At 48.3% G+C, this 9361-nt stretch overlaps 1 long non-coding RNA gene across 1 annotated transcript; it reads right to left on the reverse strand.

Annotated features, from left to right (window-relative positions):
• Positions 1 to 4520: 4520 nt before the first annotated feature.
• LOC311618273 lies at positions 4521 to 6314 on the reverse strand. The gene is made up of 3 exons (XR_014794284.1): positions 6069 to 6314; positions 5468 to 5554; positions 4521 to 5377 (listed from the first exon to the last, which is right to left on the reverse strand). It is a non-coding gene; the product is annotated as an uncharacterized lncRNA (long non-coding RNA).
• Between the last annotated feature and the right edge of the window lie 3047 nt (positions 6315 to 9361).

Below are 9361 nucleotides of genomic sequence, written 5' to 3' on the forward strand. Positions count from 1 at the left end.
GAGATAGGGATAGAGAGTTAGAAACATCGATGAGAGAGAATCATCGATCAGCTGCCTCTTGCACACCTTCTACTGGAGATGTGCCCACAACCAAGGTACATGCCCTTGACCGGAATCGAATCCAGGACCTTTCAGTCCACGGGCTGACGCTCTATCCACTGAGCCAAACCGGTCTTGGCAAGCTCTCTGTTTCTTGCCAGTCACCAATGAGAAAAGCAAGGAGTGCCAGGAGCTTCTGGAGGCTACCTTGTGACACAGCGTGGGAGGCAGAGTCAAGAGACTGGGAGAACGTAGGGCCTTGGAAATAGCTGCTGGATCACGCCTTGCCTGAAACTACTCCCGGTTTTAGACTTTTTGCCAATTCATAAGTTCTGTCACTCACAACCAAAAATATCCTTTGTAATGGTAGCAATAATTACTTAACTATTGAGCATATCATAATTACTGGAATACAGCTTAGGGGATAAAATCTTGCAAAATATGAGGTCTGTGGGAATGGCTAAAAACAGACTCTTAGTGATCAAAGTCAGCAAATCGTTGATCTCGTTCAAGTTTTACTGTTTGGCACTGGTAAAGCGAAGGCTCAAAAGGTCATGAGATTTGCTTAAGGTTTTATGGCTGCTCAGTAGGGCTCAGTGGCTCGGCCCATTAGCTCTCCGTGCTGAGCGATACTAATAGGAATGCTTGAATGCCCAGGCATTCCTTGTGAAATCACCACATGTTTTCCTCTCTTATCTGTTTTCTCAAGAGGCAGAGAAAGAATGGCAATAATCCTCTCCTTTTGCAAATAGGAAGGCAGAGTCCAGAGAGGCGTCAAGATTTGCCCAAAGTCCCACAGAAAGGCGGTGGTGGAGCTGGTTCCCGAGGCCAGAATCCTGAATGTCACTTCAAGGTCAGCCCCTCTAGCTCGCCCCTTGGGCTAGCCACTTGTGCCTCCATTAGGGAAGGTGTAATGATTAGGACCGTGATCTGAGTGTGAGCGTTTATTTTTATTTATTTATTTATTTATTTATTTATTTATTTATTTATTTATTTATATTTCAGAGAGGAAGGAAGAGGGAGAGAGAGAGATGGAAACATCAGTGATGAGAGAGAATCACTGACGGCTGCTTCCTGCACGCTCTCAATGGGGAATCGAGCCCGCAACCTAGGCATGTGCCCTTGACTGGAATCGAACCTGGGACCCTCCAGTTCGCAGGCTGGTGCTTTATCCACTGAGCGAAGCCAGCTAGTGAGTGTTTAAGGAGGACTTAGAGTTGTAGCGGCCAAGAAAGTGATTGTGGTCCTTGTCCGATGGGTCCTTTCTCCTAACTGTAGGGAAACCAAGGTTAGGAGGCTCAGAGAACACTGAGGATATTTCTGGTGCCAGAGCCTCCAAAAGAGAGGCCAACCTAAGAGAGATGGGGGGTGTATGCATTGGATTCTGGCTTCACAATCCTTGTGACTTCAGCTCCGACGCCTCCGCTCCCCTGTCCAAAGCCTTCCGTGGTTCCTCCACCTTCTCAGTAGCCACAGGGTTGATTTGTGCTGCTGTACAGGGGTGCACTGCATGATGGGGATTATGATCTGAATGGCGCCCCCTGGAGTTGTGCAGTTGACAACTTGCACAGCCAACCATACACAGTGTTTGGACACTCCGATTGTTCCCATAGCTATGAGTGACGTTACAGCCCTTCTTGTGAATACGAACATAATTTTATCATTTTTGTAAGATGAAGATTATCTTGAGAAAATTTCAAGTCTGATCCCTGAGATTGTATTAAAAGTTTACATTTAATAAGATTTACTATTACTACTTTTGACCCTTTCCTATTTCATAAATGGTGCCTACTGTTTAATAGAATTTAAGTAATTTTGTGAGAGAAATCAAAATGTATGGACAAATAGATGGAAAAATATTTCAGCAGGCTTGTTTTGGGAACTGAATGTATGCTGAAATTATCATTATAGGTTGAAATTTAACTGCATGCTATGAATTAGAAAAGTAGATATACTTGCTTTCAATGCTTGGGAGTTTAGAATTTTTGCATCTTATGCTCCATTTTTGTGTGTGATTTACCTAGTTATTTTGAAAACAAATTTTGTGCTTTGTTTCTAAACAAGGAGGTAAGAAAGAAGATATCATCTCTTCAAATAACCCATTTCAAGTATGAATAGCTGTTATTTCTAAAAGATGAAAAGCTAAAATTACTATATTTTCTCTTTCTAGTGTAGGTTTTGAAGTACTAGAGACATCTTAATGTTCTACTTAAGGTTTTTTTTTTGAACAGGTGATACATTAACAATGTACTAGTAAAATATTCAAAAAGTACAGGTGTGTTTATAACAGAACCAGCACCTTTTTTCCCTGGTCCTTAAAGTGATTCTGCTCTCCAGGAACAGCGCAGTTAGCCACTTCTTGTATATCGTTCCTGATAGAATCCATGCTGTTGCAAGCAGATATTTGCATATATAGATTCTGCTTTGTTGCTCTTTATTTCTGTACAAACGAGTCTCTCTACACAACCAACTGCACCTTGCTTTTCGCAATTCGAAATAAAAAACCTTTGAGACAATTCCAGTCAGTATGCGTTACATGGCCTCATTACTGAAAAACATTCAGCTGAAAATGATTCCTTTGTAAGGATTACTTCGGCCAGTGGTCGGCAAACTGTGTGGCTCTCTAGCCCCAGCTTGCCGCTCTGTTGACTAATGAGTTTGCCAACCACCGCGTAAGGCATTACCCTTACCCAGAAGTTTTGACTTCAGGTTAAAGACATTAGTGCATTATTAAAATGTTTTTTTTTTTTGTTTTTTTTTTTAAGTGTTTTTCCCTTGCGAGCCACAGTTTGCTGACCACTGACTTAGGCCGTTGTTGACTGATGGACATTTAGGTTGTTTCTGATCCTTAGCTATTACAAACAATAGTGCAGTGTAGACCCTGGACTACTCACTCACCACTTTGCAATTGTGCAAACATAAAGTAGGGTAAACTCGTCTTGCAGGGTCAAAGGGTGTATTCATTTGCTAGGACTACTGTCACATAGTACCAAAATCCGGGTGGTTAAGCAACAGAAACTTATTATTTCACAGTTCTGGAGGCCAGAAGTCCAAGATCAAGGTGTGGGCAGGGCTGGTGGCTTCTGAGAGTTGTGAGGGAGAATCTGGTTTCTGGTGGTTTTGCTGGCAATGTTTGGTGTTCCTTTGCTTGTAGACACATCACCCCATCTCTGCCTTGATAGTCACATGGTGGTGTGTGTGTGTGTGTGTGTCCGTCCATCCTCATTTCCCTCTTTATAAGGACACCAGTCATATTGGGTTAGGGGCCCCCTCTATTCCAGTATGACCTCATCTTACCTAATTATACCTGCAATGATCCTATTTCCAAATAAGGTTAAATTCTGAGGTATTGACGGGGGGGGGGGGGGGGGGGGGGGCGCGAGGCACAATTCAACCCATGACAAAGAGAGTATGAACATTTACTTTTAGAAAAATATTGCTAAGTTGCTCTTCATAGATGTTACCTTCCCACCAGCAGTGAGGAAAGAGCCTGTGTCACCATATCCTTGTCAGCACATCAGACCTGTTGACCCTTGACATCCTAGTAGGTGAAAAATGGTATCTCATTGTCGTCCGGCCGGTATTTCACTTTTCTCATAGATTTTCTCAGAGATTGCATTGCTTTTAGGACCAACTGTTTATATCTTTTGCCTAGTTTTCTGTTGAATTATTGGTCTTTTATCCTTATTGACGTGTGGGTCTTTAAAGATGAGAAATTAGCTCTGTGTGATATATTTCAAATACGTTCTTTTCCTGTTGGCCAATTGTTTCTTGACTTTGTATATAAATTTCTTTTTCCTTTTTACCCAGGAAACAATGTCAACTTTCTGTAGACAAACAGATGATTCTCTTTATGGCCTGGAGGTTTTCTATGCTACTCATGAAGGCCTTCTCTACTCAAGATTCTGGCACAAATTCTTCCATTGTTTTCTAGCATATTTATGGTTTCATTTTTATGTAGAGGTGTTTTTTTTTTTTATCTATTGGAATTAATTTTGGCATTGGGTATAAGGGCCCAACTGAGTTTTCCTGGGGATGGGCCCACAACCTGGGCATGTGCCCAGATTGGGAATTGAACCTTAACCTCATAAGTCAATGCTCAACTACTGAGCCACATTGGCTGGGCCTCCTTGGGTAACTTGCTTGACCTTTGTGCCACATTTTTAGCCCCAAACTAATGTGACCTCATCACACTTTAGTCCCAAACTAATATGATCTCAGGCTCTATCCATATAGATATAAGGTTGAAGATGAGGGACGTGATAGCTGAGGGTTGTATTCATTTCTGGTTGACGTACTTTTTTTTTTTTTTTTTTTTTTAATCCTCACCAGATAACATTCTATTGACTTTATTAAAAATTTTTTTAAAAAAAGATTTTTAAAAGTTTTATTATTAAAAATATTTTTAAAGATATGTTTTTATTGATTTTTTGGAGAGTGAGAGAGAGTTTCGATCTGTGAGAGAAACATTGATTGGTTGCCTACTGCATGCACTCCAACTGGGTTTAAACCTGCAACCCGTGCCCTGAGGGGAATTGAATCTGCAACCTTTTTGGTGCATGGGAAGATGCTCCAAACAACTGAACCACCGGCAGGGAGCTGGTTGCCATACTTTTGAGGGGACAGGGAGAGACCAGAGTCCAACTTGGTGGAGAGCAAAGGATAGTGAGCACACGGGGTTACTGATCTTGGAGAAGAGATACTCAGAGGGGCAGAGGCAGGAGCAGTGGCACAGCCCTCCCTGGCTCCAAGGGCCGAACTGGGGTCCTGGGGATAACAGGGGGCCAAGCACCAACTCTGACCACCAGAGCCATCCCACAATGCAAAGGGCTGCGGTCAGAGGCAGTGGACACCCATCGTCAGTGCTGTCCAGGCAGGCTGAGGAAAGGCCGCCTGCTTCAGGCTCTGTTTCAACAAAAAGTTCTGGATCCTGCTGACAGAAATTCTTGTTCGCAATATACATCCATATTATAGTCAACAGATACGTAATCCATATTGCTCCTATTTAAAAGTATACTTTAAACATGGATGTTACTGAAATCGGGACTTTCTTACAATCAATGTGCACATTTAATGCACCCTCCTTTCTGGAAAGTTGTTATTCAAGTGTTTTTGAATTAGCAAGGTGGAGTGTGTGATTCAGGTTTTATTTTTTTTTTTACAATTTGTGTTTCATTTTACACTTGTCCCACTAGAATATCTGTCTTGAAGGAAGTCTATCTAAGCAAATAGCATATATTTTTTAAAAGCCCACATTTTCTTCTCAGTGAAGCCATACTCGATCTGTTAGATCCACCAGCCGTGACATTCTGCCTTGTCCTTGCTGTCCTTGCCGCATCTGAAATGGAACAGAGAGACAGGCCATTCAAGCGTTCTTAATAAATCCCCAACAGCGGGTTCTTGGCTTGGGATTCAACATTCCACTTACCACGAGGTGTTATTCCTTCAATGGGTGAGAAGCTACTTTCCCATAAAGAGAATCTGGAGAGGGCTCTTTGTTCTGCGGGAACTACACCTGGATTTGAATATGTCCATTGTCAAAAGGAGATTTTTTTTTTTCTTCATAACGGACTGAACTCAAAACACAGACCACAAAGACCCAGAGTTTTCTAAAGATCCTTCCCGACGCGGAGAGCCCTCAGGTCCCTGTGGGGCGGGCACCCTGGCATCCAGCTTGCCCAGTGAAAGGATGGTGATCACCGCCTGCCTCCCTGCCCCACTCCGGTATTTGGAGACCTGAATTCATTGAAAACATTTGCGGTTTCAGGAGGCTCTTATTTTTATTCTGAAGCTGCCAAGCAGAGCTTGCCATGAAAGACTATTTGAGAGAAGAGAAAGAGGGAAGCTAGGCCAAGGCCGCAGGGGCTGTGGTTTGTGAAGGGAGGCTGGTACCGGGAGCCGGGCCACCTGCGGGCGGTGCTGGCGGGCGCTGGCCCACGGGCAGGTGACCACGGACCTGGGTTCGAATCCCTCTCTCCCACCCCGACCTCTGGGAAGCTGTGTCACCTCTGGCCCTGTGACGCCCTTACCTGGAGCCCGGGGCTGGAGATGAGCCCCTGGAAGCCCTGACATCAGAGGTGATGCGAGTCTCCGCGGCCGTGACTCAGCAGGACCGAGGCCACTCCCTTCCTCGTGTCGGGGCGGGCGCGGGTGTGTCGCCTCCGATCCCAGCTGCCCTGCACCCCCGGTTCCCAGGCTCCGGGGGCCCTCCAGGCCCTCCAGGCCCTCCCTCGCTCGTTGGGGGCTTGGCCGGGCCTCAGATCATCCGACCTGTGAACTGGTCTGTGGCGCCGCCTCCTGGTGACCGCAGGGAGCGGAGCTGGGGGGACTCCATAGGAACAGAAGTGCTTCGCTGACAGTATGGGGTGAGGGCGTGTGCTGGGGGTGGGAGCGGGGTGGGGGGTGGGTGGGGGCTGGGAGACATGTAATACTTTAAACAATAAAGAATTTAAATTTAAAAAAAAAGTGCTTTGCTGGATCCAACCTCAGCTCCTGGGGCCATTTGAAGCCTGAATATTAGGTCCTATGGAGTCGGGGCCGGGCGGTCTTGAGCCCCAAGTGGAAGGGACCTGGAGAGGGGCCTGTGCAGGGTTTCTACGCTAAAGGCGCCCTTTGGGGCGGAAGGCGGGGCTGTGGTGCTGGAGGGTGGTGAGGGGAGCTTTCCCGGAGCCTGGGAAGGGCAGAGGGACCCTCAGGAGAAGGATGGTAGGTTAGGGTTTCCGAGGAGAAAAAAGGGGAGGGGAGAGCCGCTGCCGAGGGAGGGCTTTGCTGCAGCCCCAGCGGGCTGGCCTGTGGGCTGGCTCCTCGCCTCTCCTCCTGGCTGATGGGAGCCTGTCTGAGCAGGGGAGGGCCTCCGTGAGCCCCGTCTCCTATGATCAGAGGAAGCAGAAGGGGTCGAGTTAAGCACCAGGCGGAATTGTTTCTCAGTCACGATGGATGAGCGGCCTCTCAGGAAGCAGAGGGGGCCTTCCCTTCCACAGGAGCCCCCAGCTGCAGTGGGGTCTGGACACAGCCGGGCGGCAGCCCCTGCAGCTCCCCGTCTTCCCGGAGGGGCCATGGCCAGGGCATCGTCCCTGGGCGCCCAGGATGGAGAGGCCTCTTGTGAGGTTCCCGGTGGCGCTGGCCTCTGGGGATGGGGTGAACTGGGTGGGTGAAGGATGGGCAGGGAGGAAACAGGGTCCAGAGTCACTGCCCCCGCATCCTGCCCCACTTGGCAGGGCCATCTTCCTTCACGTCTCAGCTGGCCTCTGCTCTGTCCCCTCCCCCCACCCCCAAGCCCCCATGTGCTCCGATCCCTCACTTTATAAGGGTGCTCCAGGTCCGTCCTCCCCGCTGGGCTGCCTGTTGTGCTCCATCCTCTTCTCTCCCCAGCACCACGCAGGCTGCAGGCACATCACTGGTGCTCGGTGAATATTTATGACTTCAGTTGACTTGGGGAGGTGCTCCAGGCCTTCCTTGGCATGTGGTGGGGATAGGGAGGGGGAGGCAGAGCAGGCTTGATTGATGGGTGATCTGGGCAGCCCCTCCTCTCCCTGCACTGCCCCCTCTCAGGCTGTGACCGCTCAGGCAGGGTCACTCTCTCCCTTCATTTACCACATGTGTCAAACACAAGGCCCGCGGGCCAAATCCAGCCCGCCAGGCCTTGCAATGTGGCCCGCACCGCGCTGTCATCACTGCACTCCGCTGTCAGTTTATGACATTGTCAGTTTATGACTGTTCAGTAAACCATTCGGCCCGCGATTTAGGCTGGATTTTAGATTTTGGCCCCTTCTCTGATTGAGTTCGACACCCCTAATTTAGACCCATGGTCGGCAAACTGCGACTCCCGAGCCACATGTGACTCTTTGGCCCCTTGAGTGTGGCTCTTCCACAAAATACCATGGCCTGGGCCAGTCTATTTTGAAGAAGTGTAAGTTTAAAAAATTTGGCTCTCAAAATAAATTTTTTCTTTTTTTTTTTCCTCTTCACTCCCTCGATCTTTCCTCTTTCCTCTCCCCTTTCTCCCCTCTTCCTATCTCTTTAAAAAATTTCCTTTTTTAAAAGGAAATTTTAATCGTTGTACTGTTAATATTTGGCTCTGTTGACTAATGAGTTTGCCAATCACTGGTTTAGACACATTCCTCACCCTCTCCCAGGCAGAATCCTCCTCACCCAGCCAGGCTTCTGATTTCCCCACACTGGGCCCATCCCCCCACATGGCTGCCCTACTTGCCCTGATTGGGCTTTGACCCCCACACCAGCGCTCCCTGTGTGGACACCCCCTCACCCCATTAGTACTCCAGGCCTCCAGGCCAGGCTGTCACTGTGATAGACAGTCTCCTCACCCAACGGGGCCTCTGGTTTCTCACTGGGCCCACCCCCTGCTCTGACTCCCGGCTCTGGGCCTCAGAGCTTCCCCCATCCCCCTGCAGGGGTCTCCCTTGCTCGGCTGCACCTAATGGCTTGGGGAAGGGAGGAAGGAGGAGAGGAGCCGCAGAACTGTATTTTTGAAAACAAACAAGATGGAAATTTTTACGCAAGAAAAATCTTGGGAAGAATATCTAAAAATAATGCTGCTCTGGTTGAAGAGGCAAAGAGTGAAGAGAAAGGGAGAGAGATAGAAAGAGGGGAGGAAGGGGAGAGGAAAGAGGAGAGATCGAGGGAGTGAAGAGGAGATATATAGAGAGAAGAGGAGCCAGGAGAGAGAGATGGGTAGAGAGAGAAAGAGAAGAGGGATGGAGAGGGAGAGAGATAGGGAGAGAGAGAACTGGGAGCCCCACCCACTTGGTCCCACTCTCTGAACTGTCACTAAGTCCTGGTGTAAAGTTGGGAACCTGGAAAAGGCTTTTGCTAGAAGGGAAAGGGTGCTGGTTTGCAGCCCCTAGGACGGTTCTCTCTGAGCTTTTCTGAGAAGCAGCAGCCCATGAGGCCACACACTCACCTTCTATCCTGAGGTAGCTGTCCCAGCCAATGGGGGAAGCCTGGGCCCACAGCTGCTCCAGTCTGGAGGGAGGGCCTCTGCTGTGCGTGTGAGGCGTTGGGCTCCTGTGGGAAGTAGGAAAAGGCCTTCAGGACACAGGCTATGAGTTCTAGGACCTCCACGTGCGGAGGAGCTGAGCGGGCGACTCCTTCCCTCTCTGTGCCTCTCTCTGTCCCCATCGCTGGTCACCTCCAGGAACTGAAGTAGGAAATTCTGTTCTGGGGGCTGAGGCAGACGTCATTGACTTTCTAAGGATGCTCATCAGACTGTGAGCAACGCTTTACAAAACACTTTCACATCCACCCACTGGTTTGATCTGATCTTCGCAGCCCTTAGTAAGACAGTGCTAACTTCCTCCTGGAG

Source organism: Pipistrellus hanaki (assembly GCF_964339955.1).
Source record: "Pipistrellus hanaki genome assembly, chromosome: 2".
Classification (NCBI taxonomy): domain Eukaryota; kingdom Metazoa; phylum Chordata; class Mammalia; order Chiroptera; family Vespertilionidae; genus Pipistrellus; species Pipistrellus hanaki.